Genomic DNA, 14,571 nt, shown 5'->3' on the forward strand with positions numbered 1-14,571 from the left:
TCAGAAGCATAAGAAATTGAACAGGGCCACATAAAAATAATTGACTGATAATCTCAGTCCCACCATACCTAAATTTAGATGGTTCCAACCCTGGCAACGTTTTGCTGCCTGTCTGGTCTGCTTAGTATAGATAATCTATTACTGCTTTATGGTTCATGAAGTATTTTCTACTCCTTAATATCAGAGTAATTCTCATCTTGTTCTCTCCAGCTTACAGTTGAGCAAAACAGAGGCTTTTAGAGGTTATGCCCTTTGGCTTACCATTTCCTCAGTCAGCTTCATTTTAGAGGTCGTTGGGTAGACTCCCAGAACTATCTGCTTAAAAAGTACAGAACTTGGTGTTTTGCAACATTTTTTACGTGATACGATGTAGTGGGTTCTAGTCCAAATATTGTGTTGTTTTACAAAAGGAATGAAGTCCCTCTCTCTGTCTCAGCATGGGCGATTAACAATTTCTTGTGGAAATAGAATAGTGGTAGATCAATAGTGGTACTCAAAAAGGACTGTCAAATGATACATCTGTCCCCAACTCCAGATTCTGACATCCGCTCCTGACCACTAAGAGAATGTTTTTTTTTTTTTTAATTTTATTTATTTATTCATGAGAGACACACACAGAGAGAGGCTGAAACATAGAGAAGCAGGCTGCATGCTGGGAGCCCAATGCAGGACTCAATCCCGGGACTCAGGGACTCCAGGATCACACCCTGAGCTGAAGGCAGACACCCAACTGCTGAGCCACCCAGGCATCCCAGAATCCCTGTTTTTGATGGCTGCTTTATTTGTATGTTTTGCAATGTCTTTCACAGACCCTTGGGTTGGTTAAGATGCTGTAATAGAAAGATACAACTCAAATTAGCTTAAACATTTAAACAGTAAGGAAAATTTTTACTTCGTATAACAAGTAAACTCTAAGGTGGCTCAGAAGCAACTCAACAAATCAGTAATTATCCTGCCCCAAAGTGGCAATAGTGCTGAGGTTAAGAAACTCTGAATTAGACCAGACAGGATTCAGCTTCTAGAGGAGGGGTTGGGGCTGGGGTCTGCCTCAATGAAGCACATGGCAGCGGGGAGGAGGTGGGGGGACACCACACACAATAGGGATTGGAGAGCCTGAAAGAAGAAAGGAGGATTGGCTTTTGGGAAGGAAATCAACAGTCTGTTATAAATCCTGATGCTGTTAATTTAGCTCTTAAGAAGCTCAAGCTGACTCTTTCACTGAGTGTACCCCACTGCTGGGAGTTAGGGGGATGGAAGAGAAACAATACTTGGCCCTTGCCCTCATCTTGTGTATAGTCCAGCTATTTAAACCAGACTTCTGTTAATTCCCTTTTCTATTACCATTTGTTGTTGTTGTTTTTTTAAATCATAGAAAATACTGAAAGGAATTAAGAAAAGCCAGAATCACCTATAACCCATCAAGATAGCCACTGCTAACACTCTTGTTTATTTTCTGCTAATCTAGGCCCTGTTTTCTAATTGTTGCATTTCATGCAAAATTTCCCCTCATTCAGTCATTCACTCATTCATTCAACAGCTGTGGAGCTGAGTGCCAATTCAGACTCTCACTGTACAGAGGAAGAATTTCATTCTAGCTCACAATGGTTGAATAGGGGAGGCTTCATGGGTCTTGAAGTCCATTAGAATGAGAAAAGAGTGTATAAGGCTGGCCCTCCAATGAGAGGACGGGAATGTTCCAGGAATAAAGGCAGAGCAGCTAGCCACCCAGGTAACAGAGAAGACTGGTGCATATTGGGAGGCTAGAGGGAAGGAGTCCATGGTAGGGAAGCAGGAGTCCTGAGGACAATATATGAGCTCCTAGATCCAGTTGTACTTGAAGCATATGGCTCCTTTAGATTGTCCAGTTATATGTACTAATAAGTTGCTTTTTTTTCTTAAGCCAGTTTCAATTAATTTTCTGTCTTTTGCAACTGAAAGTTCTAATACACTTTGCAGCCTAGAGTAATGGAAAAATATCAGACTTAGGGTCAGTAGGACTTCATTCTGCCACTAACCAGCTGTGTCCTTGGGCAGATCACATCATCTTCCAGGGCTACACTACTCTCTAAAATGAAGGAAATGATATATGCCTCTTGGGTGAATGACTGTGCTTTGTGAACTAAGGGGAAATAAAAATGTAGAGGATTCTTATGAAATTGCAGGGATAATTTTAGGAAGGAAATTCCAGAAGGGCTTAAAATGCTGCAGGTCTACAGGTAAACTTGGAAGTGCCGGGTGGTAATCTCAGTGAAGTGGAGTGGGATCAGGTACAAGAAGGATCAAGATCTCCTGGTCTACCTTTTTCCCTTTGATAAATACATGAGACAAAGGAATAGTTTTCTAAGAAAAATGACAGCACAAACCTGATGATAATCAGCAACTGACGCTGGCTTCAGGATGACAGATGATGGGAGTGTGGGGACTAGAAACTAGGTCAGTGCAAGTCTCATCTGAAGCAGGCAGCCTCTCCTCAACTTTAGCTAATCTGCCTCCCAGCATATCTAGCTTTCCCACATTTTCAAGGGAACCCAGAAATCCAGACAGTCCAAACAAATGGAATTGAGATACATTGGTTTTGATTGGCCTCATCTTGAAACATCTCAATTTTCAAACGTTGGTTCATCCTATTGGTTAGTTTATTTAACATTCTGTGAGCCAAACACAACTTGTCTATCTGTGAAACTTAGCCCTGGGAATGCTAGTTTGTAATCCCTTGTGTAGATGCCAAGATGAATCTCAGTTGGAAGGATGAGAGAGGGTGGTTAGCAGGGAGCTATCTGTACAAAACTAAAGGATAGGTGGAAAGTTCATGCAGGAGGACCTCCATCTTCTCCTGAAAAGTAACTCCATAAATACTCATTCAATCCTCACATCAACCCTACAGGATAAGGCAGATTGATTACATTATGTAGATGGGGAAACAGAATTTTAGGGAGTATCCACATTCACACACTACAAAGTAGCTCCTCAAGGCAGCTCTCCTTACCTCCTTGCTGGGGGTACCCAATTTGGAGCTGACTGAAGTCCACTAATAAGCTCAAGACATTCCAAGGAAAATGGACCCTTTTGCTTAAAGGATGCCAACCTGGCTTTGTAACCCACTGTATCTCCAGTGCCTTCTAGATCTCTTGCCTTAAAGTGAAAGTAAGCACAGGGCAGTGCCTCTCTGATGACGCGGCAGCCGCGAGTGCACAACATTGAGAACTCCTTCAGGGAATCTGCCTCGAGGAACATGTTTGACTGACAGTCCTGGGTCCTGCCCCTCCGGCTCCCCCAACTTCCCCCAGCTGCTCCCAGCTAACGACCAAGCATAGTGGGGGTGCTAGTGCAATTCCCCTGCTGCTGGGCCTGGGATTCCTCTTACAGCCTTACTTTGGCTTGGGAACTCCCATCAGCATGGCCAGACTTTCTTCCAGTTACACTGATGTCTAAGGCTCTTTCTGCCCCATCCTCCTTCCCTCTCACCTTTCACAGGTGTCAAGCTAGCATCACAGGTTGAAGACTCTCCTGCCTACTCAGCTCCCTTCCTTTGTATCCTTCACGAGCACAAGTAAATCCTCAGTAAATCTTGGGTGAATGCACGTTCAGATTTGTCCTGGTGTCTGCTTCTTGGCAGATCTGAACTAACACACATGACTTCCATTTTGTGGAATGAGATAGTGAAGTCTATGACCATCCAAACTTACAGTTTATCTGCTATCACAGAAATAGAGTTTCACACTGTCATGATGATGCCCAGGGGCCTTGAATCAAGAGTAATCAGGGTTTGAGCCCTGCTGGCCAGCAGTCTGACCGTTAGGAAGTTTCTTAACCCACCCTGAGTCTCTACTTCCTCATCTGTTGAATTAGTGATTCTCAACCAGGAACAGTTTTGTCATCCCTGCCCTCTCCCCCGGGGGGACATTTTGCAGTGTCTGGAGACATGTTTTGGTTGTCACAACTGGAGGAACTAGAAAGAGAGGGGGTTATTGGTACTGACACCATGTGGCTAGAGGCCATGAACATTGCTGAATGTCCTACAATGCACAGAGTAGCGCCCCTGCCCCACCCACCTACCCCCATCAAAGAATGATCCAGCCCAAAATGTCCATAGTGCTGGGGTTGAAAAATCCTGGGATAAATGGAAATGTAATGGTAGCTAATTCAAAATGCTGTCATAAGGGGCCTCTGGAATTGTGTCTTCAATATCTGCCATTTCTACTTTCCCTCACCTGCCTTGCATACTCCACAGAACAGGGATCAGATTATTCTAGAGCAATGTTCTGTATTACCAATGACTAGAACATGGAAGTGCTGAATAAATTATTAGGAATTGAAATATTTATGAGTGCAAATCAACAAATGGTTACTATCACCGTCATCATCATTGACGTTGTCTTCCTAGTCCCTGGCTCAGTGCCTGAGGCATAATTGGTCCTCTATATTTGTTGAATGGATGAATGAAAAAATGAGAAATGAAGGCATATTTACTCATTAACCACTAATTTATGTACTTTGGAGAGGAGTTTTGTTCATCAAAGAAATGACTTTAAAGGATGAGACCTCAGCCAAGCCAGAGTCAGGGGGCCTGAGTCAAAGTCATGTAGAGTTTAGGACGCACATCTTGCTCGGCTTAGGCAAAAAAGGAAAACGGGCCAGGCTTTGTGCGAACTTGCTGTGAAACAAGAGCTGTTTTCAGGGCCCAGGAACACGCTCTGTCCCATGTTTAATTTCTTCCATCTGTCTGGTATCTGACCTCTGCTGCACTCGAAGGCATTGCCACACATTGTCTGTGCACGTTCCCATATAAGGTGATCTCTCTCTCTTTCTCTTCCTCTCTTCCCCTCTCCCTCTCTTTCCAGGGGTTGGCCAGCAGCACTGGCTTCCTCCGCCCTGCTCTCCCTCTCTTGGCCTTCCCTGGCAGGCTCTGCTGTGAGGATGGATGGCTGGAGAGCGGGAAGGGGCAGGGGGCTGCCAAGGAATGTGGCAGGTTTATTTTTGTTCCGGCTGCATTCTTTGCCAGGCCTGCAGGCCCCAGGCACTTGGGGATGTCACATGCTGATAAGACAGTGGGGGTGACTGAGAGCCATGGCTCAAATCTGCAACACCCCAGGTGTGAGCCATTGTCACAAAGTGGGGGGTTGGGGTGGGAAGGGCAGGACTGTGAGGTCATGGAACTCACCTTTTCCCACTGCCTGTGCTTGATTCCAGAAAGACAAGTTTGATGCTTCAGAGAAGCAATTGCAGGAATTGAGATCTGTAACCACTTAGACCCATCTCTGGGCAAAACCCAGTGATTGCAGTAGAGTGGAGTAGAGCCAGGTCAGGCTGAAATGATTAGCTGTGTGACCTTGGGCAGGTTGCCTGACCTCTCTGACTCTCAGTTTCCTTATCTGTCAAAACAGTATCAACAAATCTACTCGATACTATTCTAGTATCATAGTTGAAATGTAAACTCGGTAAGGGCAGGGATTATGTTTACTGTCATTTTGCCAGTACCTAGAATAGTGCCTGGCACAAAGTCTGTGCTCAAATATGTGTTGAATGAAGTAAATGAGACAATACTTTTACATGATTAGCACCCAATATCTGAGAGCTGTTTCTACCTATTTAATAGTAGCAGATGTGTATTAGGCGCCTATTAAGTGCTAGGCCCTGTTAGGTGCTGGGGACATAGAAGTGAACAAGGCAGAAAAGATCCTTGCCCTCAGAGAGCTTATATTCTAATGGGAGAGATATACAATCAAGTAAATTAAGTTCGGAGAGTACTAAGTTCTCCGGAAGAAATATAAAAAGGGATGCAGAAGAAGTGTGTTTTTTGAATCTTTTGACTGTGACTCACAACAAGAATATATTTGTTGTGTGACCCAAAGGACATACGTGCATTTTTATCAAATTGAAATAAAACCTTCACAAAACAATCGTGCACCAACAGAATGCAACAGAAATGACACCGCTTGTTCTGGGCCTCTGTTTTACAAGGCCTGGTGGCTCTCACTTTTGCTACCCTGCTGCCATGTAAGGAAGCTCAGTTTGGATCACTGCATGAGGAGAGACCACAAGGAGAGAGTGTCCATGTGAAGGAGAAATAGCAGCCAGCACTGGAAAGGAAGGAAGCTCTCCTGGATGTTCTAACCCCCAATGAACTCCCAGCTGCATTCCGCCATAAGCTGACCCCAGCACATACTACGTGGAGCAGAAGAACTGGCCAGCTGAGCCTGGCTAACCCACAGGCTTGTGAGGGGGAGGAAAAAAAAAGTGTTGTTTTTTTAAGCTAATAAATTTGGAGTGGTTTCTGACAGAAATGTTTACCTTATTCTGTATGATATTTTCTATTCCACTTCATTTCCTCCTCCTGAGTGAGGAGGCGGAGCCAGGCAGAGGATGACCTGGGTGAAGATTAGCCAGGCAGAAGAAAGAGCAATGCCAAGGTCTTGAGGCTGGGATGGGTTTGGTGTGTGTGAGCCACCGAAGGGAGGCCGTTGGTTGGGAAGGAGAGACAGAGAGAGAAGGAAAGCCTAGAATGAAATTAAGCCTCATGGCATGTGGTGCTGGGACTTGGCAAAGACAGCCTAAAAGACTTAGGATGGATGGTTGACCTCCCAAGGCCCCGACTGCCCATCTTTTATTTTTAAGTGAGGTGAGATTCACATGGTATAAAATAAACCTTCTTAGAAAAATTCGGTGACATTGAGTACATTCACAATACTGTGCAACCACCACCTCTATCTCCAGAAGATTTCCATCACTCCAGAAGGAAATCCTACAGCCATTACGTTGTTGTTCCACATTGTCTGTCCCCTCAGCTCCTGGCAATCACCAATCTGCATTTGCCTTTGTGGATTTGCCTCTCCTTGATATTTCCTATAAATTGAATTATAAGTATGTTGACTTGTGTCTGGCTTCTTTCACTTAACAAAATGTTTTCAAGGTTCATCAACGTTGTAGCATGTGTCCATACTTACTTCTTTTTATGGTTGAATAATATTGTGCCGTATATTTATACCACAACTTGTTTAGCCATTCATCTGTTTGCCCGTCAGTTTGGCTCTGTGATTCCATCTATAGCATACTTATAGACTTTGATTTGACGTCATCAACCCAGAAGAGAGAGAAGTTCTTGGCAAGATGAAGGAGAAGGCCAATTTGTGTCCTGCTAATCTTGGCCTTCACTTGTCCCCTCCAGTCAACCTTTTCCTTCATGATTCGGAGCTTCCTAATGGCCCAAAATGCAGCTCCACTGCTGGTTACCCTTAAATACTCCCCCTGAATTCTATAAATACACCAACACTCAGCTGGGAAAAAAAGAACTTGAAAGGCATTTGAAATGAAAATACACTCTTTTCCCATCATAAGCCAAGTGTTTTCTCTGTTTTCCCCCTCTGTGATTCCAGGATAAGTACTTGGATTTTAAACCATTAGCCCTACCTGGATCAGAGAAGACTTTCCTTTGGCAAAGCTCTTGTAGGCAGAGAAAGCCAGGCAGCATGTTATTAACACTGGCCCTCCCACACAGAAAATCCCTTTGCCTCCTGCTTCAGTGGCCTGATTTATGGTCCTTCTTTCAGATTCTGCTGAGCCGGTTTTGAGCCAGTTTAGTAGGTTGGTGAAAGTGGCTCTGGGATCAGGCTGACCCTGTCTGAATCTTGGCTTAGCCAGCTGCTAGTTCTGTGACCTTGGGCCCTCTAGTAACTCTCCAGGCCTTGATTTCCTTAATTATAAAATAGAAAAAAAAATACTGTCCTTGCAGACTTGTTGTGAAGATTAAATGAGATGATATGAATGTGGGCAGAGTGCTGAAATGAAATTAGGCCTAACTTCAAGGATGCCGGAGCTTTAGCTAGGGAGCCAAGGGGAGCTTGGATACATGCAGGTAGTGCAGTTGACCTCACCAGTTGACTTTTCTGCCCATCACTTGGATTGTATCATTCGATATATAATTCAACTTATAATTCATCCAGTCTCCCCCTCCGGATCCCCACTCTACCATTTTCTTCCTGGTTCTTGTGTCCTGCACTGATGACCTCAAGGGGTTTGCTTACTTACTTTGGCACCCTATTGGGTTTAGCCAATAAGAGGCCATGTGGGAGATCAGAGGGTTGAAGGAGAGTGAGGTCAAGATTGGCTGCATCTAATGGGTCCTATTAGGCAACCTTCCCCAGAAGCTGATAGATACAGAGATGAGCCATTTTAGTCTACCACTCAGATTTGCAAGAGGAAAGGAATTATTTTATCCATCAACTGAAATCTGAGATCCCATCCTGTCATTATTGGTCATTTCCTTCTCACACACATCCTGGGGGTTGCCAAGTCCCTGGGCAATTCTGCAGGGACACAGCTTCAGAGAGTCACTTGCAGTCTTCTGTCACTGGCTCATACCAGTGATTCCTTGATCACCTACCCATCATCCCAGATTGCCTGGTCCTTTCAGGTTTAATACTGCCAATGCTTCCACGTCAGGCCTGGGGCAAAGAGTTTTGGCCGCACCAGAAGCTACTGGATTCACAATGTGGCTTCCTCATCTTCTTCCCTTCTTAGGAGCTGCTCCAGAATGATCAACCTGTGATCCTTTCTTATTCTTCTTAGCATCTCTCTTCTCTCTCCTTGCTTTGGAAGGAATTCCTCTCCGCTTCCCCCTTGAGGACAACCAGTATAATCTCCCCCAACGACTTCAGACCTTTACAAAAGGCAGGAAGTACAACTTCTGATTTCAGCCTGCAGAACTCAAGGCAGCGCAGATTTTTCCAGAGGAGGAGAAACAGAAGGAGCACACACATAAATTAATATTTTAATAAATTCTGACACAAATGTGAAGTATTTAACAGAGTTCCTGACATACAGTAAGCACTCAGTAAGAGGTGACATGATTTTATTTGAGCCCAGTGAAAGTGTTAGGTAACATCCTATATTACAATCCATAAACTCGTACCCAAGGACTTAATATGAATTGCATTACTATTTTGACTCCTCTACATTGTCCATTAATCTCACAAAATCCATTTAAAAACCATTTTACAAAAATGTAGTACCACACACATATTTAACAAGATCTCTGGGCAGCCTGGGTGGCTCAGCAGTTTAGCGCTGCCTTCACCCCAGGGCATGATCCTGGAGACCTGGGATCAAGTCCCACGTCAGGCTTCCTGCATGGAGCCTGCTTCTCCCTCTACCTGTGTCTCCGCCTCTCTTTCTCTCTTTTAAATAAAATTTTAAAAAAATATATAAACCTTAAAAAAAAAAAGGATCTCTGGAATCTCATCCAACCAGTTGAATGTTTCACATATTATTTATCTTTTTACCTTTTAGGAAAGCACGTTCTGCTACTAAACACACCCAAGATTAAATTGCCAGAGCCAAGGCAATTTAGGATATATGCAAAATTCAATTCAGGTTTCCATTTAAATTCAATTTCTTTCCTCTCCAAGTAACCTAGATGGCAATGGCATTAAGTGACAATTAACGAATAGCAGAATAACCCACTTCTGAATTTGTCCCTGCGTGTGGATCATTTTTCCCAGTTTGAAAAGAATGAGATAAAGTGGGCAGTGTGCAGAGTAGCCCCAGATGGGGTAGCATCTGGAAAACTGGCATTCTCAGAATACTCATGCAGAATCCAGAAATATCTCATGGTCAAGATGAAAGGTCTAAATTTAATACCAAAAACAGAAAATTGGCTTGGCTTCCCTGACTCTGCACAGGGAAGTTCTTGTTTGAAAGTTCTGAAACGAGAAGGGGCTGGAGGCATTATGTTCATAGCATCCTTAGATTTTTGTGGGGACCTGGGAAGTCTGCTGATATCTCAGGACCTCATTTGGCCCCACAACAGAAGCCTACACTGAATAAAGAGGATTTGTTGGGAGGAAATCAGGGAGGAGGTTTGCACTGATATGGATACTCCCCAGAATAAGTACAGGCTCATTTCTTCATCTTCTGGTTTTGCTTACCCAGCTTTTAAGATTTAAACACCTTCCCTGACTACTGTAGGAGACATCTGTTGTTCTTGTTTCCACTGCATCTCTACCTCTGGTAAGAGCTCTTCCTTTTTGGGGGTAGTTCTTCCTTTTTTGGGGGCATCTTTTCCTTTTGGGGGGCACAGCCCTCATCTGACTCACCTATCAAAGTCATAGCAATTGATTCAGGAACTGTCTGACACACTTGAAACTAGTGAGGGTCAGCCCTGAGAATTTTCTGGAACTGTTGGAGAAAAGATTCTTTTAGTGAGGTTGCTAGGCTGGAAGAATATAAACCTCTTGCTACTAATAGCCCATTCAGAGGAAAGTGGAGATAAGAGACCTAGAAATGGAGGGAGAAACAATGTCAAGATGACCTAGATCAAGCCATACCTGAAGACAGATATCCTTGGACTTCACAAATGCATGAAATAATGACACCTTCCTTATTTTAATTTTGTACTAAACTGGGTCTTGAAAAATACATTTGATCAGGAGTGATTTTTTTCTCCCCTGAAGAACCAGAGTAGAATTTCACAACTGTGGGTGGACTTGCAGCATCTACAAGGTTAAATAAGGGAGTTGTAAGGGGCAGCTTCTAGTTTCTATCACCTCCTCCACACCTGTCCCCACCTTCTTCTCCACTAGAGGCTGGTCAACATGTAAAGCACACTTTCATGTGACAGCATCTTATCAGAGGGCTTCAGGTGAGAAGCAGATTGGGTGTTTTAGTGTTTTGGTAGCAAGGGACAAGTAGGTTTCAACAACAGTTTGTTGTTATAACCAAAAACTTCTAAGGAATCTACATCTTTGGTTCTATGGTTTACAACTACAGAGCACCCAAGAGGCTAAAATTAACAAGAATTAAAAGGAAAAGACACCCAAGAATGAATGGCCACCCACCTCCCACTTACTCATGCCCCTGATGTACATACTTTGCTCATCTGATGTAGCCAACAGAAGTGCTCTGTCCATAAGACAGTGGAAGTATGTACACGGATGTTCATAGCACATCGTTCATTATAGCCAAAAAATGGAAACAATCCAAATGTCCATCAACTGATAAATGGATGAACGATGGAATATTATTGTCACAAAATGGAATGAGGTACTGATACACACTACAGCATGGATGAACCTTGAAAACATACTAAGCGAAAAGAAGCCAAACACAAAGAGCCACCATGTACTTTATGATTCCTTTTATATGAAATGTCCAGAAAAGGTATAGTCATAGAGAAGGAAAGAAGATTGTTGGTTGCCAGGGTCTGAGAGGTGGCAGGTTTTTTTTTTTTTAAATTGCAAACTAGGAAATGATGACTAAAAGGTACAGGCTTCCTTTTTGGGCTGATGAAAATGTTCTGTGATTAGATAGTGGTGATGGGTGCACAATATGCAAAAAGCCATTAAGTTGTGTACTTTATAATATTTTTAAAATTTGAGAAGAGTTGACACACATTGTTAGGTTGTTCTCAAGTGTACAACATAGTGCTTCAATTTTTCTATATGTTATGTTATATTCACCACAAGTATAGCTACCATCCATCACCATACATCACTATTACAATATCATTGACTATAAACTCTCTACCCTATGCCTTTTATTCCCATGACTTATTCGTTACTTAACGAAGCCTGGAAGTGGAAGCCTGTTTCTTCCACTCTCTTTCAACTATTTTGTAAAACTCCCTCACCCCCTTTTCTCTCTGGCAACTACCACTTGGTTCTCTGTATTTATAGGTATGATATGTTTTGTTTATTTATTCGTTTTGTTTTTTAGATTCTACATGAATGAAATACTTGTTTTTCTGAGCCTGACTTATTTCACTTAGCACTTAAACCCTCTAGGTTCATCCTCGTTGTCACAAATGGCAAGATCTCATCCTTTTTCATGGCGGTGTGATATTCTAGTGTGTGTGTGTCTTCTTTATCCATTCGTTTATTGATGAACACTTGGGTTGCTTCCATATATTGGCTATTGTAAATAATGCTGCAATAAACAGCAATAAACACATATCCTTTTGGATTAGTGTAAATTAAATACTTTAAATGGGTGAATTGTATGTATTTGAATTATACCTTGATGAAGCTTTTTTGTTTTTTTTTTTTTGATAGAGTCAGGGTAGGGGTGGGAATCTTTCAGAAAGACTATCTCATATAACTGGACTTTCTTTCATCTACTAAAAATGTCAAATACAGTTCAGCCAAGAGGCATCTTTGGGGGTTTACAAGGAAGACTCAATATAGCATCTAAGAGGGAGGGCAGCCCTGGTGGCACAGCGGTTTAGCGCCGCCTGCAGCCCAGGGTGTGATCCTGGAGACCCGGGATTGAGTCCCACGTCAGGCTCCCTGCATGGAGCCTGCTTCTCCCTCTGCCTATGTCTCTGCCTCTCTCTCTCTCTCTCTCTCTCTCTGTCTCTCATGAATAAATAAAATCTTAAAACAAAACAAAAAAAAAAAAAAACAAAGCATCTAAGAGGGAAAAAAATGTCTTCACGAGGGTGGATTGACTTGGGATGTAATCAGCCTTCAGTTTTCTGAAATTGTTGCTGAGAAGTTCTTCTCGGACCCTTCATGAATCCATTTAAGGTTTTATCTTAAGTGAATCAGGTGGTGGTAAGTTATCCTTTGGTCCGTATCTGGGCCCTATAGATAGGCAGAGGCTTAATATGATCAGGCTTCTCTATGTCTCTCCTTTTTGGTTCAAGTTGGAATATAAGCTTCTCAGTAGGGGCACCTGGGTGGCTCAGTCAGTTAAGCATCTGCCTTCGGCTCAGGTCATGATCCCAGGATCCTGGGATTGAGCCCCTGTGTCAGGTTCCCTGCTCAGTGGGGAGTCTGCTTCTCCCTTTCTCTCTGCCCCTCCTCCCAGCTTGTGCTCACTTTCTCTCTCAAATAAATAAAACCTTTAAAAAAAAAAAGTGCTTCTCAATACAGGGATCCCAAGAAGCATGCTGACTGACCTCAAATTCTTCCCTGTGTTCCAGAGCAACCGCATTAAGCATAAAGTCCATTTGAGTGTAAAGAGTGGATTCTATTGCTTACTCCAATTTACACATGATTACATTCTCATAACTGAAAATTATAGTGTTTCTGTAATAGCTGTAACAGGCAGAGGAGGAACTAAAAACTACCCGATAAACCACACTTATCTTTCGATAGCCTACATCTGTAGACTCTGCAGAAGGAGCATATCTAACCGTCTTGTTTTTCAAAAAGTAGAAGAAAAAAGGTAAAATGTGCTTAGCTCTTCCAATGTCAGGCACTTATACCCTAATCACTTTACCTATATTGATTCTCTTAATCCTCACATCAACATTTTGAGGAAAGTATTATTATAGATATACTTTTTTAAAAGATTTTATTTATTTATTTGACAGAGCGTAAGTAGGCAGAGCAGCAGGCAGAGGGAGAGGGAGAAGCAGGCTCCCCACTGAGCAGAGAGCCCCACGAAGGGATTGATCCATCCCAGGACCCTGGGATCATGACCTGAGCTGAAGGCAGATGCTTAACTAACTGGGCCACTCAGAGGCCTCTATAGCCACACTTTATAGTTGAGAACAGGAAAGCTCAGAGAATGGCAAACTGAAATGGCAGACCCAGTTTCAAATCCAGGTGGCCCAGAGAATCTCCTAATACACCCACCAGGATCAATTAATTATGCAATCACTTGTACAGATCTTTTGTTTCTCCCAAAGTTATTTAAATTATTTACCTTTTCAAAGTTTTTAAGTGTTGCCACCTTCAACTCATCATGAGCATCTGTGGGCTGGGATGGGTCTTCTGTTTCCTCCAAGAGCCCCCCAGGATGCCTCTGCTTAATGGTTCAATAGTCAGAAGGCAGCCAGCAATGGATTAATCTTGTGATGTTCTGTTCCCTCTGCCCATTTGGCTAATTTTTACTGATCCCTCTGCCCTTTGGCTAATTTTTTTTACTGATCCTTAAACATCACTTTGATGGAAACTTTCCTGATAGTACAGTCCCTTCAGTCTCAAATAAACTCGGGATACTTCATCTGGGCTCCCCCATCACTGGGCCTTTTTATGATAGTTGTATTGGAGTTGCCTTTCAATCGTCTCTTTATCAGCACTGGACTCTGTTCCTTAAGAACAGGAGCCCAGTAATTCCTGGCTTCATTTGCATCCCCAGCAGCCAGTACAGGGCAAGGCAAACAGGAGATGCCTAAAACGGAATTTGCTTTTGTTTGTTTGTTTTGTTTTATTTTGCTCTAAGACTGATGCTAAATCTGTAGTTGGTTTCTTCCAAGATGTTTGAACAGGCAACTAAGTTTCCAGGGCAAGAGGAATTTCATTTTTTTCCTTTCGGATTTTCCTTGCCAGCTGACATTTAAGTACAGCGGCCTCCAGCCCTCGCTGAGGCTCCGGACCCGCGAACGCACTGTGCACGTGAGCCGGGAACTGCCGCCGGGGAGCTCGGTCCCGGCGCGCGCGCCCGAGGGCCTCGCGGAAATGCCCCGGCCCACCCGCCGGAAGTGACGTAATTCCACGGCCTAGCAACCGTTGCCAAGGAGCATGTCCCTAGGAACCCAGTAGAGCCTGGATGCCTCCTGCGGGGGGGAAAAGTGGTTTCTTGAGGAGAATTTGAGGTAACCTCGCCAACACGCGTTCGGAAACTCCCCCC

The 14,571-nt window shown here is 43.4% G+C and overlaps 1 protein-coding gene and 1 long non-coding RNA gene across 11 annotated transcripts in view; one reads left to right on the plus strand and one right to left on the minus strand.

Moving 5' to 3' along the window:
- Positions 1-609: 609 nt before the first annotated feature.
- On the minus strand, positions 610-14,493 carry LOC144299827 (uncharacterized). Its single transcript, XR_013366499.1, has 3 exons — positions 13,645-14,493; positions 3,817-3,949; positions 610-830 (listed from the first exon to the last, which is right to left on the minus strand). It is a non-coding gene; the product is annotated as an uncharacterized LOC144299827 (long non-coding RNA).
- Positions 14,377-14,571, plus strand: part of IFT81 (intraflagellar transport 81) — a 112,802-nt gene continuing 112,607 nt past the window's right edge. For all 10 annotated transcript variants that reach the window (XR_013366498.1, XM_077875558.1, XM_077875567.1 and 7 more), the window contains exon 1: positions 14,377-14,536. The gene's annotated coding sequence lies outside the window, so the exon portion shown is untranslated. The remainder of the gene's footprint in view (positions 14,537-14,571) is intronic.

The sequence above is a fragment of the Canis aureus genome, chromosome 27 (assembly GCF_053574225.1).
Source record: "Canis aureus isolate CA01 chromosome 27, VMU_Caureus_v.1.0, whole genome shotgun sequence".
In the NCBI taxonomy this organism is placed as follows: Eukaryota; Metazoa; Chordata; class Mammalia; order Carnivora; family Canidae; genus Canis; species Canis aureus.